Raw genomic sequence first — 16103 nt, 5'->3', positions numbered from 1 at the left:
TGATGGAGTAAACAGAGAATAACACTGAAAATTTCAAAGGAGCCCAGTTTTCTTTTGCTTTCATCATAAATAGAAATGTTAGGTAAAAGGATAAATTACTGTTATGAGAATGCAGACTCACTGAAGAAGAAAAATAAATCGTACCGAGGAGTTACTCAAACACATATGAATGAAAAGGAATAATTCATATTCAGACAGTGTCAAATCACCCAGTTTTGTCATGGTGATATGCGCATAACCTCTCTGACAAGTTCACCGTGAGCTGCCAAGAAAGGGGAAGAATAACAAAGGCAGTATCTCTACCTTCTTCTAGGAGGGTTTAGCAGGATTCAAGTAGAGGCTGGGTGTCTATTCATCCAGAGGCGTTATGGGATCAAGGATTTGGCTTTCAAAATGGGAGTAAGATTAGCAGTAGGAAAGAGTGGTACTAGTGACCCCTAAGATTTTTATCAATCCTACAATTATGTTTCCTAGACTTCAGATGCAGCTTCCATAGTAGTTGAACTGTTTAACATGAACCCTTGCCAGAATTCCATCTTGGACAACATCTGTCTGTGAAGACCCGAGTTTATTGATGTGTAATAATAAGCTTCACTTTTTATTAAAAAAATCATTTTATTACAAATAAATGTTTGTGTACCTTTCTTTTTAATTCAAATTAAAAGAGCCTTATGGAGCCTATTTGTAAATTACTTCAACTTCTAAGTATTATTTATACTGCCTTTTGTATCTTATTGAATATAAGTTTGTGAATGACAAACTGCAATGGTAGCAATGCAGAGGCAGCTGCTTTATACATAAAATTGATTGACTACTGTTTATAATCAAGCACTGTTAATTAGCATCAAATCCACTCATACACTCTTCAAAACACATAAATAATTCTGTGAATATTGTTAAATGATAGAACATACCCTAAATAAAATATTACAACTTAAAGTGTACTTTGCTTAATTTTGTAAACTGGTAATTTTAGATAAAAAAAACAATTGAATTGATGCTTTTATTCATAGTGTGAAAATTTTAAATATGCTTCCCAATAGTGTTGAAATTTTCATTATGTTATAGTAGTGTAAAATTTGGCACAGTAAATTTTGATTAGAAACATTTATTTTAAATCCTTCATATAAATTAATTACATGTGCATAGAAACATGTGCATCAATGCATTATAAAAAGGTTTCAAATATAAGAGCTTTGAATGTTTGCGGCAATGTACATTATGTATTACACACATTAAAGTTCTGTACTTTAAAATTCTGAGATTAAGAAAAGAAAATAATAATTAACTTGAAAGGGTTATCCTTTACTCCATTTGTATCAGAAGAAATTTAATCTCAGAGAGTTCAGTGTCTGTCAAGTCTGGGAGCTTGGTGTCCTGTCAATAACCATAATATATTTTTTCTAAGTCCTGGGAAGAATGCCTCTGCTACAGTGCTGTGGAGGAAATCGGGATTATCACTGGCTTGATTTTCTCTTTTGTAGCTCTCTTACCCACTTTTTATTTGCTTCTCACTCCTCCTTTGATTAGGCCTGTGACAATGCCCTCAGCCAGTGGCAGGTTCTATAACTGACTGGAGTTATCTTTTCAGTTTTTAGCTGCCCATTTTTTTCCTTTAATCATTCTTTCTCAGTCATAAGACTTTCCCTCATGCCTCTCTAGATCTGCTAATGTGTTTGCCAGATCTGCTCTTTTAGTTTGCTGATGATCTGATCTGATGGTATCCTTTGAGGCCTTGCTTTCCATAATACATGCATTTTTTTGGCTTACCCCTTTTCTCAAAAAATGTTTGGTTTTGTCAAAAGAAAAGCAACGAAAAAATAAAACTTCAATTTGTGTCATGTGTTCCTCTTTAAAAAGGCTGCTCTTCTGGGAGAGAAGGGGACCTGAGCCCTAGCATCCTCTGGAGAGAGTCTTTGCGGAGGCTGAAGATGCATCTTTCCATTGTTGCCCATGCTCTGCTGGGCTTTCACTTTTTTCTTCTTTGATTTTTTTCCCCCAACTCTCCTACACATGCACTACCTATTTCGTGCGGCTATATACTTTCTTTTACAAGTGACAGACTCAAGTGACAAGCTCAGACAGAATCATAGTTCCAAAACAACAGTTGACTTTTTACAGCACTAAGTAGCCTCTTAGTATTTTCTTTCAACTGAAAATCTTTAAGTTTTACTGTTGGATTGATGAAGTAGTTGAGAGGGTTCTTCCATTGCTCTCTCTAGTTTCTGGGGTGGGTAATAGTGTGGGAGCAAAGGGCGGCAATGCCCTGGCACAGGGAGTGTGGGTTCATGGAAGTTGAATCAGGCTGTTTGGAGAAACTCTCTCCTGCACCTGGGAACCTGGCATAGGGAGAGTTTGCCACTTTCTTTGGGGACAGGTTTTATCCTGAAACAAGATTGAAGGGCTTGTTATAACTAAGTGGCATGAAGGCTGAGGACGTGAAGGTGCTCACTCTCTATACTGGGGCAGTCAGTCTACAGTGTTCATTTTGCCAAGTCCATGGGCTCCATCCTAGATTTTCGATAGTAGTGGTTCTCAACCTTTGAGCTCCAAAAAGCTTTTGTTTACATAGGCTATATCTGTTGACAATTATTATACTAAAAATTAACACTGAAAATATTTACAATAATCTACTTAAAATAATAAGCTTTTTACATGTGAACATAACAACATTCTTAAGAAATAGATATGTTTTCCAAGAAAAAAAAATGAGGAAAGTGGCATTGTTTTAAAGCTTTGCATATGAGTTTTAAATATCTGGCTTAATAGAAGGCTCCTGGATTCTCATATCTGATTCTTTATTCAATCTGTTGTTTTGGTTAAGTATATGACAAAAGTCTGCCATTTCACAGAAATGTACTTGAAAAGGGGAATAGGATGTGAATAGCCTTTTTAGGTATTTTCTTTTGAAAATACTTCAATATCCAACAAATGGCAGTTTCTTCCCAATCTGGCCATATCAGTGCACTTTTTGTGCACTGTTACTTAAAAATCCATTAGTCTGTCTTGTTTTTTGAATTCATCCATGTATGATTTTGTAACAGTATTTATCAGCCATTTAGTTATGCAGATTTTCCAAATGTTGACACCTTTTAAAATACAGTATCAAAAAAACCACATTAATATCAGAACTGATCCCATTATAAAGCCTTTAAGTGTGAAGGTACTGTCACATTCACAGAATCACATATAAATTTACTGTAATTCTAATTTTCATGACAAGTCTCAAATTTTGTCATTAGCAATGCATATTGTCAGTTGTTTCATGTTTGGTGAGCTTCCATTATTCATTTCAAGATCATACCTGCCAAATGTCAGTTCTAAGTAGCTATCATTTGCCAGTCATTTCTTTCAAATAAAATGTTTTGTGACAAAAGTGGTGAGGTTAGCATGTATGCCATACAATCATTCAAGTGCTTTCGCTCAGGACAGCCACTTTAATTCAGTATGCAGCGCAGGTGCTTATGTGTATTTCTCATTTTGTCATTCCAAATATTACTGAAGACATGTGCTCAACATCAAAATTTTATACGGCTTACAAATTTTTAATGTTTCAACCATGGAATTCTTTTTTTTATATAAGTAATTCTTTTTTTTAAGATTTTATTTATTTATTTTTAGGGAGGGAAGAGGGGGGAGAGAGAGAGACAGAGACAGAGAGAGAGAGAGAGAAATCCATGTGCGGTTGCTCGGGGTTATGGCCTGCAACCCAGGAATGTACCCTAGCTGGGAATCGAACCTGGGACACTTTGGTTCCCAGCCCGCGCTCAATCCACTGAGCTACGCCAGCCAGGGCTTTCAACCATGGAATTCTTAAATGAAGTGAGATATTTAGCCCCGTTAGTGTGTGGCAGCAAAGAATACAATGATATAACGACTCCTGGTATAGTTTGATGCCACTGTCTTGATTTGCTAAAGTGCCAGCAATTTTAGCTACCATCCCATCTGCACCATTGGTTTGATTTAGCAGAGCCCTTGCAAGGGTCTCAGAGGCCCTCAGGGATGTGCAGGCTGAACTTTTAAAACCACTGATCTATACTAATTGTTCTAAAGGGAAGTGTACATTACTAATATCTACAAAATAATTGCATCAATCCATAAACATCCAATAATCATCAATCCCTATAGTTATGTATGACATAAGTATGTGGAAGAGCCAACTAATTCAGAAAGGGAGGTGGGGGAAATCAAAGCTGAGATAAGTCCTATAAGATGAACAAGAGGAAGCCAGGAGAGACTTCCTGGTGAAGAGGTGGAGGTGCTTGCAAAGGGCATCCAAAAGACACTTGGTGAAACACCATGATATATTATTAGTCAGGATAGGCTAATACACATACCTGGGGTAACACACACCTACCTCTCCATAGCTTAACATGTCAACATTTATTTCTCACTCATATACTATTTCCACTGGTAAAGTCTCCCCAAGGCAGCTGGGTCTGTAATCCAGGCTGCTTTTGTCTTGTTGCATCCATGTGAACATGTGGCTTCCAGCATCTTCATGGCAGGGTAAGAGAGAGCTGCCAATAGACCTGTTAGTAGAAGTGAAAATATATACACTAATGCTCCTAGATCATTAGCCAGAACTCCTCAAATGGCCCCTTCTAACTCTAAGGGGGCCAAGAAATAAGAGTGTACTCATTTGCCCTAGCTTTGTCCTCAGGAGTGACACAGAATTAAAATCAATTCCTCTTCTCTTGGTGGCTCATCAAGCAGCCCTTCAAATTTTTCTTTCAAACCTTGTTCTTTCATCAAGTGCTTATATAAGCTTCACACTCTGGACCATCCTAGGGATCACTTTCCATTTCTGAGTACTCTTCTTCAAATGTGGTTAACAGAAATGAGCACAATTTTCCATTTATAGAATCAACAGACAGTACAATGGAATATTACTTTTTGACATGAAACAATCCACTTGTGAATGTATCCTAAGCATTTATAGCAGACATATTACATCAGGCAAAGAAGCTATTAGCTAGTCAAAAGGGGAAACTTTAGTTAACTTAATAGCTATTTTGTTTTCAAAATATCAATCTGTTTTCCTTTTCCACATTCCCCCAAATTTGTTTACAAACACAGTTCATAGATTTAAAGACATGGAACCTTTCACAAAAGTCATTGAAGAGTTGGCTAACATAGGATTGCGCTTCACAAAACAACTGCTTTGTTATCTCTTTGCCCCGGCTTTACACTCTTTTCCAGAACTTAGAATGGTTACACTTTAGATACCTGGGATAAAATAATGTTTATTGCTTGATATATTCATTTATTCTACAAACATTTCCTAAGGATAACCCTCTGCCAAGTACTATGTGGTAAGTTCTCATAAAGATAAGAAACAATTCACATTTTCTTAGAACTCACATGGAGACAAATAAACAAATGCTTAATTCAAAATAAAGTGTTATGTTTTATAACAGTATAATATAGTGATTGTTGCAGAAGCCCACAGGGACCACCTCAAACTTCCAATAGATTAGACAGTTCTTCTGAGAGACGATGACATTAGCTGAATTTAAAAGCTGAAGTATTTCAGGCCATCAAAAAATATTTCCTGCACTAAGGCATACCATGCAAAGGGAAAAACAGACAAAAGGGATTGGAGGCATAACAGCTTTTAGGCTTTTTGTAGAACTACAGTAGTTAGGCCTTTCTTAAGCAAACATTGAAAAAAATTGTGGAGGCGAGAAAGTAGATGAGAGGTCTTTGTTAAATTTATTGATAAAAAAATACCAAACAGGGAGAAAGTTAAAAATTAGATGTGTGTTTAGTGATTAATCAACAAGTACTTTCTGAATCTACATGTGTTCAGAATAGTCAACACCATTATTGAATCTGGTCAAGAATCACAAAATATGGTCCTCACCTATAAGCTGAGGAAGTATAAACAAAACCATGGGTGGGAAAAAGTAGGTTTATAGTTGTGAGTATGTGAAACATGGAGTTAATCTTGTATTATTACTTATTTATAAATTATTGTATTATTTATTATTATTATAAATCTGCTTTTGCCTAGCCCTGTCTATCAAATACTAGTAGACAAAGCAAGGCAGGGCCAAGTTGGGAAGTGTGCTTTCTATAAGCATTCTATAAGGTAGGTAATATGAAGATAGAATAATTGCCCCAGAATAGTCTGGGAAGGCACACTGGAGAGTTTGAAGCACAGAGAACATTGGAGTCATCAGACCTGTGTTGGAATCCTGTCCCTGCCATTGTCCAGGTTGTGAACTTCAGTGTGTTTTTTAAACTCCCAAGTGCCCATGTCCGTGTCTACAAAGTAGCAATGAAAATAGTATTAAGGCTCATATGTATCATAATAAATATAAAGCATTTAAAACAGTGCTTTCCTCATAGTAACCCCATCTCTCTCCCTCACTGCAAGATGATCTGTTATAAAAGCTAGACTTTGATGAGAAGGGAGAATTTAGAGAGGTAGAGAGTGTGGGAAAAGGCTGGCATTTCAGGTAAAGGGAACAATGAACTTGAATAAAGCAATGAACATGGAAACTTGAGCTCACTGAGAAAGAAGTGCACATGAAGGAGTGAAGGGATAGGATTGGGCATGTGGGGCTAATCTAGAGGAGTGACTCCCAGCTTTGGAGACCTGAGGGAAGGAGTGGGATGTGTAGTGATCACAAGGAATCCTCATGTACATTGGTGCTCCCAACATCACTTTAAACTGAATATACATTACCTATCACTTTAAATACATATAGTTGCTATTGAAATAAATAAATATAATTTTATTTTAAGAGACATTAAATTAATAGATATTTTAAATTTATCAAATAATTCTGTTCTTCAGGTCCTAACTCAAATCTCACATCCTCACAGAGATATTTCTTCACTTCACTACTTAAAATAGTCCCCATTCCTGCTTCACTCTCTAGTGCTTATTCTGCTTTAATTTTCTACATAGCACTGAATGCAACCTTCAGCAAGAGAATGCAAGAGAGTTACATTATCTCTCTGTTTAGTCCAAACCTCCTCTCTTTGATTATAACCTACCATGACAGAAAGGTCTTTGTTGTATTCACCACCATCACTTCTTCATGTAGGCTAGTGTCTCTGCATGGTGGGCCTGTAGTAAACATTTGCTGAATAAATAAACACATTCACAATGAAGGCTAATGAACTGGTTATGTTATATGCAGACACTTTCATTTTCTCAATGAATAATTTAAATTGGAATAATATTAGAAGGGTCCTTCACTTACTCTTAATAGTCATCATTGGCTCTTTGATGAAATGAGAATTTCCTACTAATAAAAGAGGTACCACAGAAGAATTGCCCAATTATCAGAAACATAAGAGGGAAATGAGTCATTGCCCTAAAAGGCTGCAGCTTAAACACCTGGAAGAACAATGCTTTGGGGTGGCATAACCATTCATTTCAATGTGCAAATGATAAAGACATTAATCAGAGCTTCCCCTAAATCAAGACAGGTTAAACTTCTAACATATTATTTAAAATGAGGTAATGTGTGTTGTCACTTAGATACCTAGTCATTCAAGTGACAATACATTTTGAACTCCTGCAACCTCAGCTACCATAAGACAAAGCACATGTCATGAGATTGCTTAAAGGTGGAATAGAAACAAGATCTGTGCTTGTATATTGAGCAAGCAGATCATCCAAGGATATCTTGAACATTTGATGAGAAACTTGACGTGACCCAAAGTACTTAATATATAGAATTATATCAGGAGACATTGAGATTTTAAATATAAATGTCACATTATTTCATCCCCTGTCTTTGTCTTTGATATTTATTCTGACATTTGCAGATACATGTCAATTAGGTGACCACTAATTATAGGACCAAAGTTGATAGCTCCGCTAAAGTATTTTATGGGTCTGAACTTCCCTCTCCCAAGAGTTTGATAGGGTTGTCTTCATTTAATTTTCTCCCTATGAGAGAAATAGACATAGTGGTCATGATGTGCCTTTTTCTTCTCTCAAGTCAGGCTGCTATTCAAACATAGTACATCAGCAAATTTGCTCTGGACATTTGGCCATGAATAGTATGCATTAATATAAATCATGATAGTATGCACATAAACAACTGCACATGGGATAACCTGTTTATCCATATACTCACCTATTGCTACATCAAAATTATTTCTGATATGTCAGTACTTAAAAAAACCCCTAAGCTCCACCTCTTGCAAATCAGGTAAAATATTTTCAGTGCTAGTGACTCAAATAGTTGCATGTATAACTCCCTTCCACCCACCATACCATCTGTCACCTATGAAGCACAGAAGTTAGTCAGGAAATTTGTCATGGTTCTCTTAGTTCTCCTCTACTTTCTTGGAGCCTAGTAAATATGATTCTCTCTTCTGTTCTCTTGTCACAATCAAATAATTATAAGTAGGTTCACAAAGATTCAGTTTCCACAATTTAAAGCTGTTGCTAATCCTTTTAAGTGAGGTGAATAGCATTTGACCCTAGGAAAAGAGCCTAATCATAGGAAATGTCAGGTTTACCAACTACCTTAGTCTGGATTTCTGAGAGAACAGAGTCTAAGGCAAAAACTTTACTTTCGAGGGTATGAGATTCTGGAGAAGGAGTCAGAGAAGGGGGCCAAAGAAGCAGGAATGGATGGAGAGCACAGGCAAGAGGTAGATCACCAATCTAGCTGGAGCTTTATGTCAAACTTAGAGGAATATCTTTAGAAGTCTGTATGAACAATTGTGTTCCTGAATAGTCTGACCAGCAAGAAAATGAAAGAATTTATCCTACCTTACCTACCTGCCTGTGAACTAAACTCAACCTATGGTGAATCAACAGTGACATGCTTTTAGGTTTTACCACCTGGCCTTTCCAATATCCATGGGGAAGCAAGATCCCCAGACAGCAGAGACAGTGTGCACAGCAGCAGTCACACTGCATGGAATGAGCTAATGAGCAGAAGCAAGTCAGCGATACTTCCCACTTGTCCACATATAGACTTTAGTTTCACAGATCCAGTTGGGGAAGCCAGTGCACCTCTAGTGTGTTTCAGGGGCAAATGAAGAGCCCAGGTGGGAGCAAGAGGTGCAGAGTAGAGTGAGACAATAATGCTCTCATGTCTTTCTTGAGATCCCATGAAGAACTGGAAGGAGCCACCTCAGTGGGATGGGCTGGTTAAGCAGGTGGAGTAACATCAAAACATGGCCCCCACTATGAAAATATCAGCTAGTTTTCCTCCAATGAAGCCAGAAATTTCTACTCTTTGTTCTACATTTTTGAGATGGGTACAAGGAGACCTTCAGGAGGATCACCAGGATTATCTTGCAGAAAATTATGTCTAGAATCCAAGGAATAAGCAAAAACTGGGTCCAGCAATGGACAGACAAAGCTGGAAGGGAATGAGATCCTGATAGAATATTGCAGCCATTGTAAACACACACGCACACACACACACACACACACACACACAACACAAAGAAACTGCTTATGGAGATTCAGCTTGTAAAAGAAGCAGGGAAATATTCTTAATTATCACTTGTTCAAAGTAGGTTCACTGAAGATATCCAACCATTTTTCAGTATTCACCAAAGTAAGGGAATGGTAACCAAAGCTAATAGTGCCTTCATAATGAAAAATGTGAGACAAAATGAGGCAATGAAAAGAAAACTATTTGGAAATAAGAAAAATTATGTTCCAATCCAAATTCTGTTACTCATACTGTGGCTTGAGAAGTTTACTCAACCTCCCTGCTACCTCAGTTTACCTCCCAGCTTAATGAGAATAATAGCATACACTTTACAGAATTGTGAGTATTAAAGGAAACAGTACTGAACATCCTAAGTACAGGAAAACAGAAAATCCTGGTTAAATCAGAAGTATTTCTGAATTATATTTTTGTCACACCTTTTTTCTTTCTCAAATATTTAATTTTATATGCAAATATACACATCAGTCTCTTTCTACATAACTAGCAGTAACACCAGTTGCTTGGATCTTAAAGTAGTTTTGCTTTGAATTAGTTAAAAATTCAACTGAGATGTTATGAATATTCTCTGAAAAGAATAATTGTTCTTGGGGATCAATATCTTCATAACAATTTTTATTACTTGTTAAGCACCTCCTATGTAGCAAGTGGTAAACTAGGTGCTTAAAACAGATAATCCATTTAACTTTCTAATAACCCTATGATATAGGAACAGGCCAGCTATACAATTTGCAGAGTCTAGTGAAATGTGAAAATTCAAAGTCCCTTAAGCTTTTACTCTAAAAACATTTATTACTTGTAAAACATAATAGGATTACTGATGGTACATGAGTAAGCTTATAAACTAATAAATTACAAAAATACATTTTCATGTCATAATTTAGGTAATACAATAAGTGGCAATATTTTATAATATACTGTCTCAATTTATCATAAAGATTTTCAGCTTGCTTCTATGAAAACTCATTTGTTAGGTTATCAAAAGTTATACTTTTATGAACCTCATTTTCAATTGGTGTAATTAAAATTAATCTCTGCTCTTGGCAAGATCACAATCTTTTTTCTTTTTGATAGATAAATGTTTTAGCTAAAATGTTATTTTGGATAGCTTTGGATTTATAGAAAAGAATTGTGAGTATTAAAGGAATGCAAAGGTATTAAAGTATTGCAAAGGTAGTGTAGAGTTTTCATATGCTCAGGAGAGGGGAAGGAGTCCCTGTAGATGCACAGCTGAGATGATGGTGAAAGACAGCTTGTCCATCTGTCCCCACATCTGTCCCTGCAGAGAATATTAATTCTCCAGCCTGAGTAACGGCAGAACTGTGAAAAGTGAGGCAGTGACTCTACCAGTAAATTATTGCAAAATAAAGACACACACAGACATGGCAATAGAGTATATTAGAAAGTTGTTAGAATTCATTAAAAAGTTTAGAATTTCTGGATTTAAAAAATGCTATAATTTTATATTTGTGGATATTAAGAATAAAGAGGAAGAAAAATTTGGTCATAACCCAATATTCTTCTGACAGTGATTATCTCCAAGTGATAGAATGTGGCTTTAATTTTATATTCTTTATAATCTTATGTAATTTCTAAACTTTACATAATTAATATATACTAATATTATTATAAGAAGAAAAATTATATGTAAGAAGAATAAAGTAATATTCTTCTAAATAAAGAAATAGATTCACAGAACAATCTTTCACTTTGGGGTAGGGTTGTTAGATTTAGTGAATAAAAACAAAGAACATCCAGTTAGATTTGAACTTCAGTAAACACAAAATAAGTTTGTAGTACAACTATGTCCCAAATATCACTTGTTCTGGCAAATAAGTGGTTCAGCTGGGTCTCAAACCTGGGTAATACAACTCTGGAATGTGGGAGTATATAAAACATCATATAGAATAACTTGCTCTAAAATTATTTATTGCTTATCTGAAATTCAAATGTAACTGGGTGTCCTACATTTTGTCTGGAGTCTCTACTGTATAGGCCCTAATGATACATTCATGGTGATGTTCTCCCTACATCTAACCTCGTAATCAATGAGATGAGTTTTTAAAATCTTTTCATCAGAGTTGGTAGGTCAAAATTCTTCCATAAAATGTTCAAAGATTTAAACACATACTTTTGCTTTCCCTGCAACACTGAGCTCTTCTTGTGTCATATACACAACACACATAAAACCACACACATGTAGGAATGGTTCCCTCCTTCTCCACTGCACACCCTCCTTCTCATCATCCTAACGTTCCACTATCTGTATTCTTCTCATCTATAACATTTGTCTCAAAGGGAGAGAAGAAAACAGAGCTAAAACACTACACTAAAGAAGTAAAGCAAAATAGTTTGAATTAGAGTTAACATACCCTTTTGTTCTTGTCCCCTTGTGTCTAGGACAAGTTTCTCCAATTACTATGTGAGTCATGGTGCTTCCTTTGCTTTGTTTGATAACAGAGAGTCCTGGGGCAAATGCCCTGGTATCAGTTATTATACTGATAAAGAACATTTTTTGTTTGTTTTGCAAAACTAAATGAACCTTAGCTGGGTTCTCCATTCCTTTGCTGCTTGGTTCTTTTCATAGGTTAAAAGCTGAGGGTTCAGCCTATCTGGGAATCAAGAACTGTTTCTTGTAAATTAATCCTGCTGTTTACCTTTGTTGTATTTTTTAAATTGGTCAGTAGATCTTTGTCATTTGGGTTTCTACTCTGTCTTATTTTCAATCATATTTTTCTATGGCATTACATCCTGTGAGAAAAGAGAGTCATTCAAATTTTTAAAAATTATCCTTCAGAAAATGGTGGTCAGGTCAAGGATGAGTCAACTCCCTCTATCAGGAAGCCACTAGATTAAGCCTATGAGGCCCCATATTCACGTGGGTTGCCCCATCCTGGTGAACACCTAAGGCTCCGCCCCTTACTACTTAACAGGCCACTGAGACAAAAAAAATAATATGGTCCAAATGAAAGGACAGATTAAAGCTCCAAAAATAAAACTAAGTGATGAAGAGATAGCCAAACTATCAGATGCAGAGTTCAAAACATTGGTAATCAGGATGCTCACAGAATTGGTTGAGTATGGACGCAAAATAGAGGAAAAAGTGAAGGCTATGCAAAGTGAAATAAAGGAAAATGTACACGGAACCAACAGTGACAGGAAGGAAACTGGGACTCATCAACAGTTTGGACCAGAAGGTAAAAATAAACATTCAACCAGAACAGAATGAAGAAACAAGAATTCAAAAGAATAAGGAGAGGCTGAGGAACCTCCAGAACAAATTTAAACATAACATCTGAATCATAGGGGTGACAGAAGGGAAGAGGAAGAGCAAGAAATTGAAAACTTATTTGAACAAATAATGAAGGAGAAGTTCCCCAGTCTGGCAAAGGAAATGGACTTCCAGGAATCCAGGAAGCTCTAGATTTTGGGACTCTCTACAGAGTTCCAAAGAAGTTGAACCTACGGAACCACACACCATAATTACACCAAAAGCACATCATAATTACATTAGCCAAGATTAAAGATAAGGGGAAAATCTTAAAAGTAGCAAGAGAAAAGGAGACAGTGACATGAAAAGGAGTTCCATAAGACTATCAGCTGTTTTCTCAAAAGAAGGCAAGGACCTACATCCAAGATTATTCTATCCAGCAAAGCTCTCATTTAGAATGGAAGGGCAGATAAAGTGTTTCCCAGATAAGGTCAGGTTAAAGGAATTCATCATCACTGAGCCCTTTTTATATGAAATGTTAAAGGGGCTTATCTAAGAAAAACAAAATCATACTTGAATAATGATTAAAATAAAAAAAGGAAAAACAAGATAATAAATAGAAACAGTAAAATGACAACAAACTCACAACTACCAACAACTGAACCTAAAAAAAAATGAACTAAGCAAACAACTAGAACAGGAACAGAATCACAGAAATGGAGATCACATGGGGGGTTATCAGTGGGAAGGGTGAGGGGGGAGAATGGGGAAAAAGGTACAGGGAATAAGAAGCATAAACAGTAGCTACAAAATAGATAAGGGGAGGTTACGAATAGTATAGGAAATGGAGAAGCCAAATAAGTTATATGTATGACCTGTGGACATGAACTAAAGGCAAGGGGAATGCTGGTGGGGGGGGTGCAGGGTGGAGGGGAATAATATGGAGGAAAAAATGGGGCAACTGTAATGGCATAATCATTAAAATACATTAAAAAAAGAACTAGAAAACACATAAAAAAGACCCAGTCAGAAATGATGCATAAACTAACTGAAATGAAGAATATATTATAAGGAATCAAAAGTGGAGTAGATGAAGTTAAAGATCAAATAAGAGATTTGGAAGATAAGGAAGCAGAAACCCCCCAATCAGAACAGTAAAAAGAAAAAGAACTCCCCCCCCCAAAAAAAAAAGGATACTGTAAGGAATCTCTGGGCTAATTCCAAGTGTAGCAATATTTGCATCATGGGGGTGCCAGAAGGAAAATAGAGCAAGAAATTGAAAATATATTTGAAAAACTTATGTCAGAAAACATCCTTAACCTGGTGAAGGAAATAAACATACAAGCCCAGAAAATGCAGAGTACCAAACCAGATGAAACCAAAGATGCCCACACCAATACACATCATAATTAAAATGACACAGGTTAAAGACAAAGAAAGAATCTTAAAAGCAGAAAGAGAAATGCAGTTAGTTACCTACAAGGGAGATCCCGTAAGACTGTCAGCTGATTTCTCAAAAGACAAAGGAATTGGTAAGAAACATTTCAAGAGATAAAAAGCAAGGACCTACAACCAAGCCCATCAGAGCTTTCATTAAAAATTGAGGGACAGATAGAAAGCTTCTCAGACAAGAAAAAGCTAAAAGAGTTCATCACATAAAACAGGATTAAAGTAAATGTCCAATAGTCTTTTTTAAGAAAAAGAATAAAAAAGATAAAAGTATGAATAATAAAATGGCAATAAATGCATATCTATAAACAATTATTTTAAATGCATATGGATTAAACACTGCAATCAAAAGACATATGGAGGCTGAAAGGACAACAAAGCAAGACTTTTATATATGCTGTCCACAAGAGACTCACTTCAGATTGAAAGACACATAGAGACTGAAAGTAAAGGAATGAAAGAAATATTTTGTAAAGGAAATAAATAAAAAGCTGGGGAAGCAATATTTCTACCACACAAAATAGACTTTAAAACAATAGTTATATTATAAGAGACAAAAAAGGGCCCAGCAATCTCACTTCTGGGTATTTTATTTGAAGAATCCCAAAACACTAAACTGAAAAGACATGTATATCTTTATGTTCATTGCAGCGTTATGCACAATAGCTGAGATATGGAAGCAACCTTAGGGTCCATCAGTGGATGAATGGATAAAGAAGTGGTGTGTATACACCACGGTCTGTCCAGAAAGTATCCACCCATGTAATACAAAAAATAGAGACATTTAATGAAGATATAAAGTACATTACACACAGGACAATGACACCTCAGTCCTCTTCAAAGTAGGCACCTTGGGACCTCACACCATTCTCCCACTTGCCATCAGCTGCCCATTGAATTTTTCTAAATCTCATTGATGGTTTGAAATCTCTTCCTTTCAAAGGTGATTTTAGTTTTTGGAAAAGCCAGAAATTTCAGGGTACCAAATTTGGGCTGTGGGGGTTGAATCACCTGGGTAATCTGATGTTTTGCCAAAAAATTCTGCATGAGACATGATGCATGAGTAGGTGAATTGTTGTGATGAAGCTGCCAATCACCAGTTGCCCATAGCTGTGGCCTTCTGAATCATCCAAGTAGTTTCTGTGGAGCAATGCTCAAGTTTAATGCAAAATTTGATGCAGATTTGTTGCTTTCCTCAGTCAGTCATTTTGAATGCAAGAGCCACACAGTACACACGCTCACTTAACAGTGTCTACCACCCCCACTGACTAGTACAGTGAAGCTGTCATTGTTCATGCATATGCATTCCAGTTCACTCTCCTTGGCTGCTAGGTTACATCAATGTGCAAACCACTCTTGTTATATTAACAATGGCTGGACTTTTTCCAGACAGACCTCATATATTCAATGGGTCATGACTCAGTCATAAAAAGGAATAAAATATTGCCATCCATAACAATGTGGATAGACCCAGAGAATATAACACTAAGTTAAATGAATCAGACAAAGACAAATGCCATATGGTTTCACTTATATGTTGAACCTAAAAATCAAAATAAATGAACAAGCAGAAACAGACTCATTGATACAGAGAACATTTTTACAGTTGCTAAACAGGAGGGGATTGGGGTATGTGTGAAAAAGTTGATTTGATCAAGAAATACAAATTGGTTGTTACAGAATAGTTATAGGGATGTAGAGTGCACCCTGGGAAGTAAAGTGAATAATAATGTAATAAATACATATGATGTCAGATGTGTGCTGGATTTATCAACAAGGTCACTGAGTAGGTTATATATCTAAGCACTGAATTGTACACATAAAACTAATATAACATTGTTTGTCAACCATAACTAAAAAATAAAAAGTTATTTAAGGTCAAAAACAAAAAAATAAATTTATCCCAGTTAGAGAGTGAAAAGTTGAAAGCAATTAAATGAAAAGACACAGGTGTTTCAGTTCTACTGCACATTATCCAGGCATCAGGAGAAAGATGGCATCTT

The sequence above is a fragment of the Phyllostomus discolor genome, chromosome 1 (genome assembly GCF_004126475.2).
Source record: "Phyllostomus discolor isolate MPI-MPIP mPhyDis1 chromosome 1, mPhyDis1.pri.v3, whole genome shotgun sequence".
Taxonomy (NCBI): domain Eukaryota; kingdom Metazoa; phylum Chordata; class Mammalia; order Chiroptera; family Phyllostomidae; genus Phyllostomus; species Phyllostomus discolor.
Note: the sequence above shows the minus strand (reverse complement) of the source record.